This window comes from Marmota flaviventris, chromosome 17 (genome assembly GCF_047511675.1).
Source record: "Marmota flaviventris isolate mMarFla1 chromosome 17, mMarFla1.hap1, whole genome shotgun sequence".
NCBI lineage: Eukaryota > Metazoa > Chordata > Mammalia > Rodentia > Sciuridae > Marmota > Marmota flaviventris.
The window spans coordinates 33,552,870-33,559,044 of record NC_092514.1 but is presented as its reverse complement, the minus strand read 5'-3'; positions in this window follow the sequence as shown (position 1 = coordinate 33,559,044).

Genomic DNA, 6,175 nt, shown 5'->3' with positions numbered 1-6,175 from the left:
GGTGGGACTGCAAATTGGTGCAGCCAATTTGGAAAGCAGTATGGAGATTTCTTGGAAAGCTGGGAATGGAGCCACCATTTGACCCAGCTATTCCCCTTCTCGATCTATTCCCTAAAGACCTAAAAAGAGCATGCTACAGGGACACTGCTACATCGATGTTCATAGCAGCACAATTCACAATAGCAAGACTGTGGAACCAACCTAGATGCCCTTCAATAGATGAATGGATAAAAAAAAATGTGGCATTTATACACAATGGAGTATCACTCTGCATTAAAAAATGACAAAATCATAGAATTTACAGGGAAATGGATGGCATTAGAGCAGATTATGCTAAGTGAAGCTAGCCAATCCCTAAAAAACAAATGCCAAATGTCTTCTTTGATATAAGGAGAGTAACTAAGAACAGAGTAGGGTCGAAGAGCATGAGAAGAAGATTAACATTAAACAGGGATGAGAGGTGGGAGGGAAAGGGAGAGAGAAGGGAAATTGCATGGAAATGGAAGGAGACCCTCAGAGTTATACAAAAGTACATACAAGAGGAAGTGAGGAGAAAGGGAAAAATAATACAAGGGGGACAAATGAATGTCAGTAAAGGGGGCAGAGAGAGAAGAGGGGAGGGGAGGGGAGGGGAGGGGAGGGGGGATAGTAGAGGATAGGAAAGGCAGCAGAACACAACAGACACTAGTATGGCAATATGTAAATCAATGGATGTGTAACTGATGTGATTCTGCAATCTGTATATGGGGTAAAAATGGGAGCTCATAACCCACTTGAATCAAAGTGTGAAATATGATATATCAAGAACTATGTAATGTTTTGAACAGCCAACAATAAAAAATTAAAAAAAAAAAAGAGTCCAGAGAGAATAAAGATAAAGGTTGAGATCGATAAAATGGATAAAAGTCAAGTAATAAGAAAAATTGAAAAGATTAAAAGAAATGACTGATCAACTGAAAGGAGACACAGAGAGAGGGAGGGAGGGAGGAAGGGAGAGAGAGAACACACAAGTTACTAACATCAGGAACAAAAGAAGGAAGCCAATATGGACCCTTGGACCTGGAAAGAATGAAAAAGAACAATTATGAACAATTTCATGTGATAAATCAACAATTTAGATGAAAGAACAAATTCCAGGAAGACAACTTATCAAACCTGATTCAAGAAGAAATAGAAAATTTGAACATCCTATACCCATTAAATAAATTTAATTCATAATATTTTTAAAAACTCCTCACAAAGAACAGGCCAGCCCCTGATAGTCTCATCATTGAATTCCATCAAACATTAGGAAAATGAACAGAGTGGCAAAAAAAAAAAAAAAAAATCACATTGCAGAAGAGCTGGTGGATAAGAGAGTGTTGCAGTCATATTTGGACTGATGTTATTTGAGACAGGTTCTCGTTCAGTTGTTGTGCAGTTGGAACCCTCCTGCCTCAGCCTCCCAAGGAGCTGGGATTGCAGTTGGAATCCTCCTGCCTCAGCCTCCCAAGAAGCTGGGATTATAAGCATATATAGCCTCCTGGGCTGCCCAAATATTTTTTTACCTGAAGTTGGTTGAATCCACAAATGCTGGAACCCACTAATAAGAAGGGCCAACTGTAAATTATTGCAATCATATAAACTATCATGTATTTTCATCTGCAAATTTAATCTTCAAAAATTCTTAGAGGTGGCTAACAGTTTAATCCCCATTTTTCAAGTGGGGAAACTTGGGCATAGAGAAATAAATTGTTCAAGGCATACTGTTGTTAAGAGGTGGAGGCTGAACTTGTACCCAGGCAACCTAATTCCAGAGCAGGTGGTTGTAACAACTATCCTATTGCAACCATGTAATGTTTGAATGATATTCTGAATGTTTGAATAAACCAAGTTTTATGTAGTTAAAAAAAAAAAAAACATTGGTATCAGATTTGTGGCTTATCAATTCTATGTGAGAATGTCATTTTGGTCTGATAGTTAGCCTCATTCTGGGCCCCATTTTATTATCCCATTCATATAATCCACCTTTTTCTTTTATTTTGGGAATCCCTACCATGCTCTTTAAGCATCTTTATACAAGTCACTGTAAACCAGTTAATCTGACTCTAGTACAAGGATTAGATTTACTGTGGTGATGTTACCTGGGGAATCTTTTTAAACTAACTATAGTGTGTACATACACACAGAATGATATGTCAGCATCAGTTTTTTCCTCTGTTCCTATTCCTCCTCTCCTTCATGCTCTAAAATGAGACAGAACAGTAGCATATGCCTATAATCTCAGCAGCTCAGGAACCCAAGGCAGGAGGATTGTGAGCTCAAAGCCAGCCTCAGAAATTTAGCAAGACCCTAAGCAACTTAGCAAGACCCTGTCTCAAAATGAAATATAAAAAAGAGCTGAGGATGTGGCTCAGTGGTTAAGCACCCCGAGTTCAATCCTTCATACCAATAAATAAATAAATAAAATTAAAAACATTATTGTATTTTAGAATTTCCAGGTTTCTATGGATTGGTTTCTCCCCAACCCCACCTCACCCTGTGCTAGGATCAGATCCAGCACCTCACACTTGTTAGGCAAATTCTTTACCATTTAGCTATATTAATGGCCCCAGTGAATGCTTTTTTTTTTTTTTTTTTTTTTTTGAGTACTGGAGATTGAACCAGGAGTGCTTTACCACTGAGCTATAAGCTATATCCTCAGCATTTTTAATTTTAATTTTATTAATTTTATTATGGGGGTAGCTGATTGAATTTAACCAATGAGCCGCAACCCCAGCTCTTTTTATTTTGAGACAGGGTCTCCCTGAGTTGCTGAGGGCCTTGCTAAGTTGCTGAGGCTGACTTTGAACTTGCAATCTTCTTGCCTCAGGTTCCACCATTTCATCCAGCTTTAATTTTTATTTTGAAACAGAGACTCACTAAACTGCTAAGGCTGGCCTCGAACTTTTGATCTTTGTGCTTCAGGCTCCTGACTTGCTGAAATTACAAGTTTGTGCCACCATACCCATCTAGATGCTTGTGTGTGTGTGTGTTTGTGTGTGTGTTTGTGTGTGTGTGTGTGTGTGTGTGTGTGTGTGTGTGGTGCTGGGGATTGAATCCAGGGCCTGTGCATGCAAGGCACTCTACCAACTGAGCTATATCCCCAGCCCTTGGGTGCTGACTTTTAAGATAGATGTACAGACAACTTTGGCCTGGAATTAAAAAAAAAATAATAGGCATAAGTCCTGTTCTGGAACTGTTTTAGTCAGCTTTTTCACTGCTATTATTAAAGGACCCAATCAACACAATTGTAGAGGAGAAAAGGTTTATGTAGGGGCTTATGGTTTCAGAGGTCTTAATTCATAGAAAGCCTGCTCCATTCCTCTAGGCTCAGGCTCCAGGTAAGGCAGAACATCATGGGGAAAGAGTATGGCAGACAGAAGCAGCTCACGTGGTGGTCAGGAAGCAGAGAGAGAGACATTTCACTCACCAGATACAAATTTTTCTCCAAAGTATACACCCAATGCCCCATCTTTCCAGCCACACTCCACCTACATTCAGTTACCATTAGGTAGGTGATTAAATCACTGATTGGGTTAAGGCTCTCGTAACCCAATCATTTCTCCTCTAAACCTTTTTGCATTGTCTCACACATGAGCTTTTGGGGGATACTTCACATTCAAACCATAACATGAACTTTTCAGCTATGTGAACGTGGATAATCAACCAACCTCTCTGAGTCTCAGTCTCTTCATCTGCAAACCTGAGAGTATAACATCCATGACCTAGATTTCTGGTTAGCAAAGAAATGACACATTCTAAAATACATTATAAACTATAGATTGTTATAATTGCAAAGACCTGTAATAATTTCTTGCTTATTGTTTTACTGAAATTTAATATTTCTAATTTGAGGTGATTTTGATGCTAAGTATTTGCAAATGATTGTAGTGCTGTTTTGAGGAAGGTCTAAATATCTGGACAATATACAATAAGTTTTTAGCTGAGCATAGTGGTGCACTCCTGAGACTCAGGAGGCTAGGACAGGAGGATCGCAAATTCAAAGCTAGCAATTTAGTGAGACCCTAAGCAATTTAGCGAGACCCTATCTCAAAATAAAAAATAAAAAGGGCTGGGGATGTTGCTCAGTGGTTAAACACCCCTGGGTTCAATTTCTGGTTCAGAAAAAGAAGGAAGGAAGGAAGGAAGGAAGGAAGGAAGGAAGGAAGGAAGGAAGGGGAAAAGGAAAAGGAAAAGGAAAAGGAAAAGGAAAAGGAAAAGAATAAGATTAGCCAGGCATGATGGCACAAGTTGGTAATCCCAGCGGCTCAGGAGCCTGAGGCAGGAGAATCACAAGTTCAAAGCCAGCCTCAGCAAAAGTGAGATGCTAAGCAACTCAATTAAACCCTGTCTCCAGATAAAATACAAAATAGGGCTTGGGATGTGGCTTGGGGATGTGCCTTGAGTTCAATCCCTGGTACCCCCCCTCCAAAAAAAGGAAGATTTTAATTTTAACCTTAAAAGTTGGATTTTTTAATGAGAACAAATCTATCATGATATTGAGTTATTATAGTAATAGTTCATAGCAGAAATTAGTTACTGACATCTCAAAACCCAACTTGGAATATTCATATGTAACTAAACTGCTACATAAATTAATATAGTAGTATTTTGTGCATTTTAAAACTTAACTTCTAGCCAGGCATGGCAGTGCACAACTGTAATCCCGGTGGCTTGGGAAGCTGAGGTAGGAGATCTTGAGTTCAAAGCCAGCTTTAGCAAAAGCGAGGTGCTGAGCAACTCAGTGAGACCCTGTTTCTAAATAAAATACAAAATAGGGCTGAGGCTGGGGCTCAGTGGTTAAATGTCCCCAAATTCAATCCCCGATACCCCCCAAAAAAAACTAAAAAAAAACTTAACTTCTGATATGTCTAACACACAATCAAAATATCCTCAAGGGAAGAGGTGTATTTCAGTGGTAGAACACTCCTTTAGCATGCCATGGGTTCCATTCTCAGCCCCGAAAACAAAAAACTGGCATTGGTGGTAGAATGGTGTGTGTTTTATGATGTGTTGCTAAGATTGCTCTACATCTAGTATTCGAATTGAAATATATTGTAAATCATTTCCAACAAAAAACTCTTTGGGCTGGGTGTGATGGCACATACCTATACTCCCAGCTCCTAGAGAGGCTGAGGCAAGAGGATCTCAAGTTCAAGACTGGGCAACTTTGCAAGTCTTCTCCTCCCTCTTCCTCCTCCTCCTCCTCCTCCTCCTCCTCCTCCTCCTCCTCCTCCTCCTCCTCCTCCTCCCTCTCCTCCTCCTCCCTCTCCTCCTCCTCCCTCTCCTCCTCCTCCCTCTCCTCCTCCTCCCTCTCCTCCTCCTCCCTTTCCTCTTCCTCCCTACCCTCCTCTTTCCTTCTTCTCCTTCCTTCTTTTTCTCTCTTCCTCCTCCTCCTTCTTTTTTTAATAGTAATAGAGATTGAACCCAAGGCCTTGTACATATTGCAGGCAAGTACTGTACCACTGAGCCACATTTCCAACCTAAGCCTCTGTCTCAACGTAAAATTTTACAAGGGACTGGAGGTAGAGCACATGTGCAAAGCCCTGGATTCAGTCCACAGCACTGGTGAAAAAGAAAAAATACTAAGGCCAGGCATGGTGGAACACATCTGTAATCCCAGCTATGATGATGTGTGAACTCCATGATGACTTCTTCCCACTTAGCATAGGACTATTTTGGTTTTATTGTATTACTTATGGGGATGACAGGTGGTGGCATAATCTTTCTGAGGAGTCTACTACTACTTTTCCTCATCCCTTCCTGACAAAGGGAAAAAAAAGGAAAAGAAAAGAGGAGTGAAAAATGCCCCCACTGTGTTTAAAGAAGACAACCATCCTGGACAGTTCTGATATCTTAATCACTCAGTGTTGATTTATGAGTCAACAGATATACTAAGGAAGGAACCAAGCTTCAATTGTACCATTGAGTGGCTGAGCATTGTCTAAGATACATGTGAGAACAGCAATGTTAAGCCATCGTGTTCCATAATATTTAGTTTTGTTAGCAATCTCCAAGTCAATTATACAAGTAATAAAACATCAGGTCAGTCTTTCCTGCTTATCAGAACAAATGCTATTCTAATTCCACCAGAATAGTCTCCCTTCTAAGGGAGAGGGAAGAGTTAAATGGAAATTTATGCATACACTTAAAT